Source organism: Ranitomeya imitator, chromosome 2, assembly GCF_032444005.1.
Source record: "Ranitomeya imitator isolate aRanImi1 chromosome 2, aRanImi1.pri, whole genome shotgun sequence".
Taxonomy (NCBI): Eukaryota; Metazoa; Chordata; class Amphibia; order Anura; family Dendrobatidae; genus Ranitomeya; species Ranitomeya imitator.
In genome coordinates, this window is record NC_091283.1 from 323,352,179 (window position 1) to 323,369,052 (window position 16,874).

Genomic DNA, 16,874 nt, shown 5'->3' on the forward strand with positions numbered 1-16,874 from the left:
GGAAACCAACTGATGCGAGGGAGAGGTACTGCCCTTTTATCTCTAAGTTTCCTGTCCCTGAAGGGCGGATCCCCTCACTCCGTGGTGCTGTCATGGGAGACCGAGATACACAAGAATTATACTGTATTGTCACATACTGTCTATTCCTGACACTGGAGTGGTGTATAAACTTAAGAAGTATATCGTTTGAGGTCTGGGATATGCCAATATGTGGCTGGTATTCTGACTGTTTAGGATAACATTATACCTGATTTTAGATTTTTCTTGTGGCTAGTCTCACTTGAATATAGGTCAATATTAAATAGTCTCCCGATGAGTCGCCTTTGGTGAGGACGATGAAACCCGTAGAAATGAGAGGCTTGGAGAGTGAGTGTGTATACGTCACCTCACCCTATATACTGAACTGTGGGGTACATGTTTTAGTTACTTACTAACTAACTAACCTTCAGGGGTGAATTTTGGGTATAGTTTTACATTTGGAATTAAAAAAAGTTTAGTTTTATCCTTTTGTCAGCAAACATGAGGAATGACAAGAGACAACCCCTTTAAGAAGATCCAATTTTGGTTAAAACTATTCCAACATTCTGAACATAAAAAAGGCTTCTCCCCAATGTGACGTCTCTGATATTTATTAACAGTTGATTTCTAAGTAAAATATATCAAACATTAAGAAAATGAAAAAGGCTTCTCCCCTGTGTGACTGCTCTGATGTCTAACAAGAAGTTGTTTCCAATTAGAACATTTCCCACAATCTGAACAGGAAAAAGGCTTCTCCCCTGTGTGAGTTCTCTGGTGATTAACAAGAGGTGATTTCTTCACAAAACATTTCCTACAGTCTGAACATGAAAAAGGCTTCTCCCCTGTGTGGGTTCTATGGTGATTGATTAAATCTGATTTCTGGCTAAAACATTTCCCACATTCTGAGCATGAAAAAGGCTTCTCTCCTGAGTGAGTCTTTTGGTGTGTAGCAAGATTCCCTTTAAGGCTAAAACATTTCCCACATTCTGAACAGGAAAAAGGCTTCTTCCCCCTGTGAATTCTATGGTGCCTGACCAAATCTGATTTCTGGTTAAAACATTTCCCACATTCTGAACAAGAAAAAGGCTTCTTCCCCGTGTGAGTACTATGGTGTTTAACCAAATCTGATTTCTGCTTAAAACATTTCCCACATTCTTCACAAGAAAAAGGCTTCTCTCCTGAGTGAGTCTTTTGGTGTGTAGCAAGATTCCATTTAAGGTTAAAACATTTCCCACATTCTGAGCATGAAAAAGGCATCTCTCCTGAGTGAGTCTTTTGGTGTGTAGCAAGATTCCCTTTAAGGTTAAAACATTTGCCACATTCTGAACAGGAAAAAGGCTTCTCCCTCCTGTGAATTCTATGGTGCCTAACCAAATCTGATTTCTGGTTAAAACATTTCTCACATTCTGAACAAGAAAAAGGCTTCTCCCCCGTGTGTGTACTATGGTGCCTAACCAAATTTGATTTCTTCACAAAACATTTCCCACATTCTGAACAGGAAAAAGGCTTCTCCCCTGTGTGAGTTCTATGGTGACTAACAAGATGACTTTTCCAGTTAAAACATTTACCACATTCTGAACAGGAAAAAGGCTTCTCCCCTGTGTGGGTTCTCTGGTGACTAACAAGATGACATTTATGGTTAAAACATTTCCCACATTCTGAACATGAAAATGACTTCTTTGCTTTAGGAGCAGTTTGTTTTTTAATGCCTCTTTTGTGACTTAGATTTTCCTTAGTAGTCAGTAATGAATCAGAAGATGGGACCTGTTTCATAGGTTCAGATAACAGATGTTTGCTGTGAATGGATGATGATATATCTGGAGTAATGGCATTCACTTCAGTTGTATCTTGTAGAATCTCAAGATCATCAGACTTAAAAATTGAAGATGTCAGCTGTCCCTCTGATCTCCTGGTACAGTCATCTGCTAAGATAAAAAAACAATTAGTTTTAATAAAATATCCTTGAGTTTTATATTTTTGAACATTTCTACTTAAACTGTCCATAAAACTGTCCATATGTAAAAACTTTAATTATTTACCAAGACAATAACTGTTCACAGTCTAAGGCCTCTTTAACACGTCCAGATGATTCCGATACCGGAGAAATCGGTACCGGAATTATCCGTGTCCGTGTGCTCACGTAGCACATCAGTGTGGCACACGTGCGGCAGCCGTGTGCCGAGTGAGGACCACACGGACCGTGCAGGAGACAGCACTACAGTTAAGCGCTGTCCCCTGCGTGCGGTGCTGAAGACGGTATTCATCTCTTCTCCCCAGCAGTTCGCTGGAGTGAAGGAATGAAAAATCCATTTTTTTTTATTTATTTTCCCTTAAAAATAAAGTGTGTGCGACCCCTCCCGCCTCCCATCCCCTGTGCGCCGGCGCCCTTCCCCCCCCCCGCATATTCCTCACTGTAATGAGTGGGACCACGTGACCGCTCACACAGGGCCTGCTGCCAGCGGCCGCTGAGAGGAGACATTGCGGGAGCTGGGTGAGTATTTTATTTTATTTAAGGGAAAATAAATAAAAAAACATGGATTTTTCATTCCTTCTCTCCAGCGAACTGCTAGGGAGAAGGGATGAATACCGGCTTCAGCACCACACGCAGCGGGGACAGCGCTTACTGTAGTGCTGTCTCTCCTGCGGGCAGTACGTGCACACGGAGGAGAGTGCACACTGTTCTCCGTGTGCACGTGTGCTGTCCGAATTGGGGTCCGTGCTGCCGGTAAAAAACGGACATGTCTACGTGTTTTGCACACGGACACACGGTCCGTGTGAAAACACGCACATGTGCAGAAACACATAGATCCTAATGGGTCTACGTGTGTCAGTGTCTCCGGTACGTGAGAAAACTCACACTACATGTACCGGAGACACTGACGTGTGAAAGAGGCCTAATAGAAAACCTTGCTGAATGAGCTAGTAGTGTGTGGTGTTCAACTGTTTGTTCATTCTGTCTCCCCAATATCGAAGAAAAAGAAACCAATCAATGTTCTGTAGGAGAAAATAATACCAATTTTCATCTCACAAAAAACAAGTCCCCACTCAGGTCCATCATCTGTCAATGGAAAAACAGAGGTTCCCTCACTATTAGTGGCTCAAAGGCTGATGAAAAGCAACAGAGTTTCTATAAACCAATCCAGCAAAATCCGCTCTCACTTCTGAGACTTGCAGTGTGCTCAAACAACATTTAGAATCCCTGTATGTAGCAATATTATATAGTGAGAAGAATCAACTTAATTTGCGGTGTGGGTCTCCTGGAGCTCAATCTGGCTACTATGTGCTGGGTAATAAAATGGCAAATGTTTAATTTTCACTCTCAAACATCCACTGCGTGTTAATTTCCGGAAAGTGGCCATGGAGTCAAAATATTCATTCTTCCTGCACACGTTGTAACCCCACGTTTAATGACATAAAAACCCACAATGGTCACAGAAATAACTTAAATCTGACAAAAGTAATAATAAATCAAAAATATATAAATGAACAAATGAAAGTCACACATTGCTTTTCAACCATGCTTCCACAGAAAATTAAAAAAAATAAAACTTATGAAATAGGCCTGGACAGAAATGATGGTATCCTTAACTTAACCACTTCGTGACCGCCAACAGTAGATAAATGTCGGCGCTAGCAGGGCTTTGTGCACCGCCAACGTTTGTCTATGGTCGGCGGTTTTGTGCTCATCGGGACCCCCACGTACCTTATAACAAGGAGATTCCGGTGATCAACGCTGTTATGGCTAGCAGAACGCACCGAGTAAATAGAGATGTTTTTATTGATATTGGTGCGTTCGCAACCCGGGGTCCACCGTGCAGGAGTACCTGCTGCTAGCAAATGGCGGCACTATATGGCGGTATGGACTAACTCAGTTAATTCACCGAGTAGCCGTGAAAGAAAAGCTCTGTGCCCTGTTAGACTCCACAGAGGCACAGGCTAACTGCCCAAACAGAGAGCAGTTAGTGGTCACGCATGCACACAAAACTCCTCGCCGGAGGTGCCAGCATTCTAGGGGCTTATTTCAGCCAGGTCCCTGAACACATTCAATCACAAACTCCTCGCCGGAGGTGCCAGCATTCTAGGGGCTATTTCAGCCGGGTCCCTGAACACACTCTCATGTGACCACACTGGCGCAAAGCACATAACAAAAGAAAATACTAGCGCACGGCCGTGCGAGCCTTATGTAGCTGCAGCAAGCAAAAGACCTTCCTAGAAGGACCAATGAGAGACTGCCATACCTGAGCATGTGACTCTAGATCTCCACTGAGAGATCTTGCCCCGGGCATGCTCAGTGTGTGCAAAGCAGGACTTAGTCCTAGCACCTACAGGACCTTCCTGAATGGACCAATGGACTTAGCTGCAGTATCTGACCATGTGACCCTCGATCTCCACTGAGAGATCTCACTCAGGGCATGCTCAGAACGAGAAAAGCAGGACTTAGTCCCAGAAGTGTCTGCTCGCCGCTGCCCAGCACTGACTTCAATGGCAGAAGCAGGAAAAGCAGCAGTAACTCTTTGTACAGATTGAGACTAAGCAAGACGCTGGGACCGACGTCTCCGCTGAGCAGGCTCCACTGCTGCAGGAGAAGAATGGGAGACCGCAGCGGAGATGGCCCGAGATTCCCCCTGTGCAGAGGCGGGAACTCGACCCCTAACAAACGCTTCCTGTGACCCCCGACCTCATCGAGACCTGATTGGTTCAGGTTCTGATGACGTCAGCTTCACACCAGCCAATGAGACAAATCACTAGGAAAGTTTATTGCAGCAACCAACTTTCCCAGTCGATCTGCCTCATAAAAACGCATTTTCTCTTCAGATCTCCTGTCAGTGAGAGATTAAAGGAGAAACAGTGTTACAAGTGCTGCTGGCAACAGCTGTGTCAGTCAGCGATTTTGCTATTAAGAAAAAAAAAAACAGATAACAGGTTAGGGTTAGTGCTATAGTTAGGGTTAGTGTTGGGGCTAAAGTCAGGGTTACTGTTAGGCTAAAGTTAGAGTTTATTCTAAAGTTAGGGTTAGGCTAAAGAATTAGGCTTCTCTCAATTGTCTCCCCAATGATTTGTTCATCTCAGTCACGTCACGTCAGCGCTTTCTATTTCCGCAAAAAAAAAGAAGGTCCATCAGTACTATAGTGTAGAGGTTTATGCACTTTCATGTTCTGACAGCGAAGAAAGTGCAGTGTCAGATGGTGATGTGGATTTTGAGGGCTCTAGCAGCAGCAACAGTGATAGATCAGAAATGAGCAGTGATTCTGGTCCATCCTCACACACAAGGACCAGTACAACAAGAAGGACAAATAGCGCTTCTGGAGAAATGTCTCCAACTCAAGGAACAATGCCCAGTACTAGCGCTGTCCCTAGTGCTCGTGAATTGGCACACACCAATGTCCAAGGGGCTTTGCTTCTTGATGTAGCATTTCCCAGATAGGAGGCTACAGATTCGTCTACTCCATTCATCCCTAATTTTAATGCCATTCCTGGTATAAATGTGGAGGTGGAAAATTTTGGACCAGTTAATTTTTTGAAATTTGTTTCTGACAGATAGCTTGCTAGAGCATATTATCCTACAGACAAATTTATATGCGTCCCAATTCATCAGCCAGAATCCTTGTTCCTATTATTCTAGGTCAAATTTATGAACACCAACTAATGTCCTAGAAATGAAAAAAAAATTAGGACTTCCATTCGCTATGGGGTTTGTTAAAAAAAAGAGCATTCGGTCCTATTGGTCCAACCAACTGTTCAAGCCACCCCAATGTTTTCTGCCGCTCTTCCTAGGACCCGTTATGAAATGCTCATGAGATTTTGGCATTTTAATGACAATAGTCAATGTCTGCCCAGAAATGCCCCAGAACATGACAGACTATTCAAAATCAGACCCATCATCGAGGACTTGACAAAAAAGTTCTTAAAGCTTTAGACCCAAACAGAAAACATTTCCATGGATAAGTCCCTTGTAAAATTCAAAGGAAGACTGAACCTCAAGCAATTTATTCTTTCTAAGAGGGCAAGGTTCGGAATAAAGCTCTATAAAATGTGCGAGAGTTCAACCGGATATACATCAGCTTTTAGCATTTATGAGGGGAAAGATAGCCAACTAAACCCACCAGGATGCCCTACTTATCTGGGGACATCTGGAAAAAACATTATTACAAAAAAGGCTACAATATGTATGTTGACAACTACTACACCAGCATACCCACATTTAAAAGTCTGGTTGAACATAACATAGGGGCTTGTGGGACCATTCGCAAAAACTGTCAGGGGTTTCCACAATCTTTGGTCAACAAAAAGTTCCGAGAGGGGCAGTCAGGGGCTTTACGCAATGGAGAGATACTTGCTCTTATGTATAAGGATAAAAAAGATATTTTTATCCTGAGCTCGATCCACACAAATGCCACAAGGGTCACTGCAGACCAACAGTTATCCACTACTCCAAAACCTGTGTCTGTCATTGACTACAAATAATATATGGGGGGTGTGGACCTTGCAGATCAGGTTCTACAGAAATACCGGGTATCAAGAAAATCATATATCTGGTATAAAAAGTTAGTAATTTATTTGTTTCAGGTGGCCACATATTCTTTTGTGTTATACAAAAAAGCCGAAAACGCAGATACTTTCCTTGATTATCAGGAAAAGGTAATTGAAAATCTGGTTTTTGAAAAGGTTGTCCCCGCCAATCCTTTAGAATCTGAAGATGTCAGAAGACTCAGTGAACGACATTTTATTGCAGTCATTTCAGCAACTGAAACAATAAAGAACCCCAGAGAAGATGTCATGTATATTCCAAGAGAGGAATGAGGCATGATACCCGCTATTATTGCCTACAATGCCTATCATTTCCAGCCTTATGCCTCCATGACTACTTTTATGATTTTTTTTTAACAATTGTGTCCTCCTTGGTCATCTCCCATGAAGTCCACTTTGGTTCATACAATGACGAATGGTGCGATCTGACACTGGTGTTCCTTGATCTTGAAGTTCACCTTTTATCTGATTAGAAAGTTTTCTGGGCTCTTTTGTAACCATTCGTATTATCCGTCTCTGAGGCTAAGTTCACACTGCGTTAGTGCAGTCCGTTCAACACATCCGTTAAACGGACTGCACTAATGCAAGTACAGACGTTTGCAAAGCGCTAGCGCAGATGCAGCATCTGCTAGCTCCATCTGCGCTAGCAGTGCTAGCAGTGACGGACCCGGAAACGCTGCGGCCGCAGTGTAACGTAGTCCGTTAAACGGGTCATACTAACGCAGTGTGAACCCAGCCTTAGATTTGCCATCAATTTTCCTCCTGCCATCATTTTGCTGGATGTAATTTTATTTTCTAAGCCTCCCAATAGCCACAATATTATACGCATTATCAACAATAATATCAACACTATTATATGCATTATGTAAAAATGGGGGGCAGCTCAGTGAGGGCTCAGCGACCTGCCATAAGCCAATACAGATGAATATGTAATCAGAGAACCACATAAAGCCCCGTCTACAGGCCTCCCACAGCCCCGCCCCAGAGCACCACATAAAGCCCCGCCCCAGAGCACCACATAAAGCCCCGCCCCAGAGCACAAGAATCTCATTAACTGAAAACTACAAATAAAGATTAAACAACAGTAAACCAGAGTTGTATTCATTTATGGTGGACCATTGGAGCTACTATGAATCCCGAACAGAAGATTAGAGAAAATAATATTGCTCCCAGTTCAGGATAGATTGTGCAGTAATCTGAATTTCTTAGCATCAAAAACAATGTAATTTATGAGATGGAGTGAATCCATGAAACCAGGGCCGGAGCCAACACATCTCCTGCAGGCGTGAATAAATGTATATTACAGCCATCGGCCACGCACAGCTCAGAGATATATTATGGCACAAGTGTGATGTGTTTTATGTAGATTATCACAATTCTCCTTGAAGTTAGTCGGTTTTACTACAAATTGAAGAGTCAGCATAAAGGGAAATTCTGTTGTTATTGTACAGAAATTCACACTTGGCCTCACTGCACGTTTAATGTTGTCGATCATAAAAGTGAAGTTTGGCCAGAAAGACTGGACCTGGTCTTGTAGGGACCATATGAGCACATTCAGCAGCAGAGAAGGGAGATTCATCTGATAAGATCTCTGGGTTCTAGGAAGCCAACAGCATCATTAACCTCCACTTTCTCTTACAGGCCCATCATAATATTTTTCTTCAAGTGATTTTCTATTTTGTCAGCACATTCCATCTAGGCTGCCATTTGGCTTTGTAGTTTACAGATCTGGGCAGGTAACAGCATCTCCTAAACCAAGGGGGTAGATGTATCTACCAGGTTCTATAGAAAAGGGCTTTCAATGACCAAAGTCATTAGAACAGTTTTGAGTGGAGGAGAATGTTGTGGTCTAGAGTCGAAATGGTGATCATGGTAATACGGCCAGACTACACCACCGATAAAGCAGCCACAGCCAGTGACAGAAGAATCTGTGACCTCTCTGCATTTAGTGGTTACTACTCACCTGGGTAGTCATATGTAGGAATCTCCTCTTTACACCACTCATCACCCCTCACATATGTCTCTGTAGTATTAATATGGGTCAGATCTTCACCCTGAAACAAATATTATAAAAGTCACCGACAGATGGAGAAGTCACATCTATGATCACCTCTAATCCTGCCATCTCCACCGTTCTCATTACACAAGTATAAAACATATAATACAGGTGGATAAAACAAGACTGAGCACAAGACCTTCACCGGCATCTACACATCATAGGGGAGATCTCCTGACACCTTCTCTCCATCTACCTGATGATCCTGAGGAACATTGGGATCTTCTTGTTTACAGTCTTGTGAAAGAAGAGGATGGGGACATCTCTCTGGTGTCGTCCACTTACTGGATAGATCTGGAGGAAACACAAACAGGGAGTGAATTCATTCTTTACATACAGATAATTATAGGCCGTGTGTATTTAGTCCTGTCTATTACCTGGTGATGTGAGGGGCTGGGGAACCTCCATTATGATGTTCTTGTACAGATCTTTGTGTCCTTCTAAATACTTCCACTCCTCCATGGAGAAATAGACAGCGACATCCTGACACCTTATAGGAACCTGACACATACAATGATACCGTCATCACCCAGATCCCTTCATAGCGTTAATGTGTAATGTCCCAGCATTCCCAGCAGTGTCACCTCTCCAGTCAGCAGCTCAATCATCTTGTAGGTGAGTTCTAGGATCTTCTGGCCATTGATGTCCTCATGTATCAGGGGGTGAGGTGGAGGCCCCGTGATTGGGCTCAGGGGTCTTCCCCATCCCTCAGACACAGGGCCCTGACAGCGATCACTAGGGGTCTTCTTCAGTACTGTGTAATCCTGGTTATGGAGAGACACATTAATAAATCTCACTACAGACATTTCCAGAGTCCTCACCTCTCCAGTTCTGTCCATCTGTTATTCCCATAGATAAGAATGATGTAATGTGACGTCACCAGAATCTCTCACCTCTCCAGTAAGCCGGAAGAGGATCTCTAGGGTGAGGTGTAATATCCTCTCCGCCATCTTGTCTCTGTCCATATCCATCCTTGATGGGTAAATCAGGAAAATTCTCTTATATAGAAGATCTTCACTGAGAGGATCCGATATTGTAGAGACCTGAATGAGAAGAAGATGCGCCGATGTAACATCATAAAAATCCTGTGTAATAATACAATTACTGGAGATAATAAGGGAAACATATGAGATTTATTATTTTACAGTATTTAGTTTCCTTCTTTACATCTACTAATAAAACCTATATATTTAGGCCACAGACAACAAGCAGTTTCTTCCTCGGAGTCGGCAGCTGAATACGTTTCTCATAGACTCATCTTCCATAACGCTAATTCTCGTCTCATTTACAGACACTGGAATCGGCATTAGCAATACTGCAGGAGATATTGATTACACGTGACAGGAGAAATAATTACTTCATGATGAGGACGACATCTTCATCTTCTACTTTGAGGCTTTTTTTTTTTTGAGCTTTTTTGTAAGAAGAACAAGACAGGAGATATTTGATGCCAAATTCTCCATTTGAAGAGCTTCTTATTCTCTGGATATGATTTTTTGTGGGTGATTTCCCGTAGGCTTCCATATATTACATGAAAAACATTATACTAAGTGTGGAGGCCAAGTAAGGGGCACTGTATTATGTATTACCATCTTTTATAGTTGGGTCGTTTGTATCTATCAGCGGAAAAATAACAAAACCATTGTGATTCTTATAAGGAGACAACACAAAACCCCCTAAATATAACATTTTATAACAACCCCACAATCTGTGACTCTTCAGGGTAAATCGCTCTCTCACCATTGGATTAGAGCTGATACTATAAAGCTAAAGTGACTAAACAGACTTTCTGTCACCTCCATAAAGGGACACTTTCCTGTGATTGTCAGAACTGTCTGAGGTAGTGATGTGTCCTTCGTGAACGAGCCGACTCTCTGCTGTGAACGAAAGGAGTCGGCTCTGCAGTGTGAGGCCGGCGTCACACACAGCGTAAAACAATATGGTCCGTATATTACGGCCGTAATACGCTGAAAAGTCCCCAAAATAGTGGTCCGTAGCTCCTCCGTAGGCAGGGTGTGTCAGCGCTTTTTGCGCATGGCATCCTCCGTATGTAATCCTTATGGCATCCGTACTGCGTGTTTTTCTCGCAGGCTTGCAAAACCAACATACCGCTATAGAAGGGATCCATGTGTCACCAAAAAAAAAAAAAATATATATATATATACTGTCATATATATATATATATATGTATATATACATATATATATTAATATTTCTTCCAGCGCGAGGTATTTTTTTTAACCCTTTACTAGTATTGGATTAATAATGGATAGGTGTCATAATTGACGCCTCTCCATTATTAATCTGGCTTACTGTCACCTTACAATAGCAAGGTGGCATTAACCCTTCATTACCCCATATCCCACCGCTACACGGGAATGGGAAGAGAGTGGCCAAGTGCCAGAATAGGCGCATTTTCCAGATGTGCCTTTTCTGGGGTGGCTGGGGGCAGATGTTTTTAGCCAGGGGGGGGCCAATAACCATGGACCCTCTCCAGGCTATTAATATCTGCCTTCAGTCACTGGCTTTACTACTCTGGCGGAGAAAATTGCGCGGGAGCCCACGCCAATTTTTTCCGCCATTTAACCCTTTAATTTAGTAGATAGAATGGCCAAATTTTGCATATACACACTACTAACATTAGTAGTGTGGAATATGCAAAACAAAGGGGGGATATGACATGGTTTACTGTATGTAAACCATGTCTCATATCATGTCGGGTTTAGGAAGGAGAGAGCAAAAGTCGGCAATTGAATTACCGGCTTTAAAGCTATCTAGCGCTGTATGAAGTAATAATATATATACAGTGGGGCAAAAAAGTATTTAGTCAGTCAGCAATAGTGCAAGTTCCACCACTTAAAAAGATGAGAGGCGTCTGTAATTTACATCATAGGTAGACCTCAACTATGGGAGACAAACTGAGAAAAAAAATCCAGAAAATCACATTGTCTGCTTTTTTATCATTTTATTTGCATATTATGGTGGAAAATAAGTATTTGGTGAGAAACAAAATTTCATCTCAATACTTTGTAATATATCCTTTGTTGGCAATGACAGAGGTCAAACGTTTTCTGTAAGTCTTCACAAGGTTGCCACACACTGTTGTTGGTATGTTGGCCCATTCCTCCATGCAGATCTCCTCTAGAGCAGTGATGTTTTTGGCTTTTCGCTTGGCAACACGGACTTTCAACTCCCTCCAAAGGTTTTCTATAGGGTTGAGATCTGGAGACTGGCTAGGCCACTCCAGAACCTTGAAATGCTTCTTACGAAGCCACTCCTTTGTTGCCCTGGCGGTGTGCTTTGGATCATTGTCATGTTGAAAGACCCAGCCACGTTTCATCTTCAATGCCCTTGCTGATGGAAGGAGGTTTGCACTCAAAATCTCACGATACATGGCCCCATTCATTCTTTCATGTACCCGGATCAGTCGTCCTGGCCCCTTTGCAGAGAAACAGCCCCAAAGCATGATGTTTCCACCACCATGCTTTACAGTAGGTATGGTGTTTGATGGATGCAACTTAGTATTCTTTTTCCTCCAAACACGACAAGTTGTGTTTCTACCAAACAGTTCCAGTTTGGTTTCATCAGACCATAGGACATTCTCCCAAAACTCCTCTGGATCATCCAAATGCTCTCTAGCAAACTTCAGATGGGCCCGGACATGTACTGGCTTAAGCAGTGGGACACGTCTGGCACTGCAGGATCTGAGTCCATGGTGGCGTAGTGTGTTACTTATGGTAGGCCTTGTTACATTGGTCCCAGCTCTCTGCAGTTCATTCACTAGGTCCCCCCGCGTGGTTCTGGGATTTTTGCTCACCGTTCTTGTGATCATTCTGACCCCACGGGGTGGGATTTTGCGTGGAGCCCCAGATCGAGGGAGATTATCAGTGGTCTTGTATGTCTTCCATTTTCTAATTATTGCTCCCACTGTTGATTTCTTCACTCCAAGCTGGTTGGCTATTGCAGATTCAGTCTTCCCAGCCTGGTGCAGGGCTACAATTTTGTTTCTGGTGTCCTTTGACAGCTCTTTGGTCTTCACCATAGTGGAGTTTGGAGTCAGACTGTTTGAGGGTGTGCACAGGTGTCTTTTTATACTGATAACAAGTTTAAACAGGTGCCATTACTACAGGTAATGAGTGGAGGAAAGAGGAGACTCTTAAAGAAGAAGTTACAGGTCTGTGAGAGCCAGAAATCTTGATTGTTTGTTTCTGACCAAATACTTATTTTCCACCATAATATGCAAATAAAATGATAAAAAAACAGACAATGTGATTTTCTGGATTTTTTTTCTCAGTTTGTCTCCCATAGTTGAGGTCTACCTATGATGTAAATTACAGACGCCTCTCATCTTTTTAAGTGGTGGAACTTGCACTATTGCTGACTGACTAAATACTTTTTTGCCCCACTGTACATATATGTGTCTACTGACATATATATATATATACCTATTCTATGTGTACACATTTATTCTACCTATTCTACTGTAAGCTGTCAGTGTGATTTTACTGTACACCGCAATGAATTACCGGCTTTTCTCTCTAACACGCTGCGTATTTCTCGCAAGTCACACTGCTGGTCCGTGTGTGATCCGTATTTTTCAGGCTTCCATAGACTTTCATTGGCGTATTTCTTGCGCAGTATGGTGACAAACGCAGCATGCTGCGATTTTCTACGGCCGTAGAAAGCCGTATAATACGGATCAGTAAAATACGGCAGATAGGACCAGGGGCATAGAGAATAATTGTGCCGTTTGTTTTGCGAGTTTTACGGACGTATTTTCTGCGCTCATACGTCCGTAAAACTCGCAAGTGTGACGGCGGCCTGAGTGAGCCAAGTCTTTTTTTTTCTTTCTTGGCTGCAGCTTATCAGTCTGTGACTCCTGTAGGAGGAGCAGTGAGGAGAGAAGCAGCTGTGGACTGTAGTAAATGTATGTGAGTACTGGTGAAACTTCCCTGCAGACAAACAGGACAGGGTGGGTGGGGAAAGAAAAAAAAGGCTTCCTATTGTTAACCCTTAAGTACCCCCAGAGTGCAAGCATTAGGATATGTGCACACGTATTCTGGGTCCACTGTGGATTTTTCTGCAGCGGATTCCAGCAGATTTGATAAATCCGCAGTGGAAAACCCCTGCAGATTTATTGCGGATATACCGCGGTTTTTCTGTGGTTTTCACTGTGGTTTTACAACTGTGGTTTTCCATAAGGGCAGTTGTAAAACCGCTGCGGAAAACGCAGAAATAAGTGACATGCTATGGAATGTAAACCACTGCGTTTCCGCGCGTTTTTTTCCACAGCATGTGCACAGCGTTTTTGGTTTCCCATAGGTTTACATTGAACTGTAAACGCATGGGAAACTGCTGCGTATCCGCAGCAAAATCTGCATCGTGTGCACATAGCCTAAGTGTTACACCGTCCTTCAGTGCTGGAGTCAGGATCTGAGTTACCGTAGTCCCAAATAAAGCTATAGTTTACTGGCCTCATCCATGGCATTACCGTATATACTGTATACAGTATGTATATGAGGAGGACTCAGCACATTGTGGACTGAGGAGGATGGATCAGTTGTTGCTGCTGTGGGTAATATAAAGTGATTTTAGGCAGAACCTGTGGTGAGATCTAGCACAGCTCCAATCATATAGCGTTACGCTGGTTTCACACTTGCATCTTTCGCAATCTGTGTGACAACGGCTGCACACAGATCCGTTTACGTCTCCATTGCCTTTCAGTGGTGACAGATGGGACACGCCTCTGACCACACCCATTCATAATTAGTCACACCCATATCCACGTCCCAACCACACCCATTTAGCACTGCTGATCACACTGTTTCATATACAATAATTTTAAACAAAAAAATATGACCACACAGTGCTCCATACTGTATAATGGCCACACATGATGCTCCATACTGTATTATGACCGCACATGATGCTCTATACTGTATAATGACCGCACATGATGCTCCATACTGTATAATGGCCGCACATGATGCTCCATACTGTATAATGGCCACACATGATGCTTCATACTGTATAATGGCCGCACATGATGCTCCATACTGTATAATGACCGCACATGATGCTCCATACTGTATAATGGTCACACATGATTGTCCATACTGTATAATGACCGCACATGATGCTCTATACTGTATAATGACCGCACATGATGCTCCATACTGTATAATGGCCACACATGATGCTCCATACTGTATAATGACCGCACATGATGCTCCATACTGTATAATGGCCACACATGATGCTCCATACTGTATAATGGCCACACATGATGCTCCATAATGACCGCACATGATGCTGCATACTGTATAATGACCGCACATGATGCTGCATACTGTATAATGACCCCAAATGATGCTCCATACTGTATAATGACCGCACATGATGCTCCATACTGTATAATGGCCGCACATGATGCTCCATACTTTATAATGACCGCACATGATGCTCCATACTGTATAATGACCGCACATGATGCTGCATACTGTATAATGACCCCACATGATGCTCCATACTGTATAATGGCCACACATGATGCTGCATACTGTATAATGACCCCACATGATGCTCAATACTGTATAATGGCCCCAAATGATTCTCCATACTGTATAATGGCCACCCAGTTCTCCATACTGTATAATGATCCCACATGATGCTTAATACTGTATAATGACCCCCCTACTGTATGCATGGCTCATATTCCCTCCGTATGCATGGCTCATATCCCCCCCCCCTCCTCCTGTATGCATGGCTCATATTCCCCCCCCCCTCCTGTATGCTTGGCTCATATTCCCCCCTGTATGCATGGCTCATCTCTTCACCCCCCCCCCCCCGCGCTCCTCACCACCACACTCCCCCCCACGCTCCCATCTTGAATGGCGCGGCTTACCGTCCTCCTTCATCCCCCCTACCCTGTCCCTCGTCCCTCATACTTACCTGTTCCTCACCGCGCGGCCATCCCTCTCGCTCTGTCCTGACTCCCGGCTCAGCAACTTCTTCCTGGGTGAGCGGTCATGTGATACCGCTCATTAAGGTCCATGAATATGCGCATATTCATGACCCTAATGAGCAGTACCACGTGACCGCTCATTCAGCGGTGGGGTCGGTCGGGAGGTGACCCAGCTTTTATTAAAAAAAAACAGCCACAAACCTTGCTCTCAGGTGCCGCCCCCTGCATTGTCTCCGCCCTAGGCACGTAGTGCGGGACAACTAATGTCCCGCCCGGGATCACGGGGCTGTCAAAATCAGGACAGTCCCGCGGGATCGGTTGGGAGGTATGCATGTGCATCCAGTTGTCACTGTTTTCCCACGGATCCGTGTATCTGCATATTTTACCAGACGCACAAAAACGCAGCTTGCTGCAGTTTTGTGTCATCTGAAAAACACGCAGAGACAGGGACACGGACGGACCCGTGGCTACACGTCTGGAATTATCATGGAGCACGGATCCAGGACACGCACGGATCCATATGATTCCGTGTACAGGGATCCGTTATGCGGGACTGAGCATGCTGGGAAGCAAGGGATGTGCTGTATGGGAAAGTGATGACCCTGTACAGGAGCAGGATGCAGACATAATGTAGACTCTGCCTGCTGTGCCCTATGTATAGTGTGCTAATGGTAATATAATGCATTGGGAGCCTGTATATAACATGGGGGCTCCTGGTTAGGGGCTGCACGGGTGGTTCTGCCTTCACATTAGCGCTTTGGTGCGTTGTGATGTGTAGCAATCCTGAAGCATCCCGATCCAGATTACATCATTACACTTAATATAGGATGCATGGACCTGCGTTTGCATCAGGATTTGTCATGTGATCCCAAAACGCAGCTTGTTGCGAATTTCGGGTGTTAAAAAAATCTGCAGAGAACCTGATCAGGAGGCAGTTCCTGCGTTTGCAGGAAAAATATGGATGCAGATAAATTGTGTCCAAGAGGGAATGACTGCAGCAATGTACAAAACCGCCACAAATTAGAGAGTAACATGTTAAGACTACAAGGAAGTAGCACGGCCCTGTTCACAAGAGCCGACAATCTGTGGAAACAGCAATGCTAAAAACACAGTGTGTCCTGCTTCACTAGATACCTATACAGGTGTATAATGAGGCTGTCACTGTGCAGTCAAAGACCGGGAATGAGGACAGTGGAAAACGCATTTTTAGTTAACCCCTTTACCCCCAAGGGTGGTTTGCACGTTAATGACCAGGCCAATTTTTACAATTCTGACCACTGTCCCTTTATGAGGTTATAACTCCGAAAC

The 16,874-nt window shown here is 43.7% G+C and overlaps 1 pseudogene; it reads right to left on the bottom strand.

The window, feature by feature from the left end:
- Positions 1-623: 623 nt before the first annotated feature.
- LOC138663517 (zinc finger protein 665-like) overlaps positions 624-16,874 on the bottom strand; it is a 141,816-nt pseudogene continuing 125,565 nt past the window's right edge.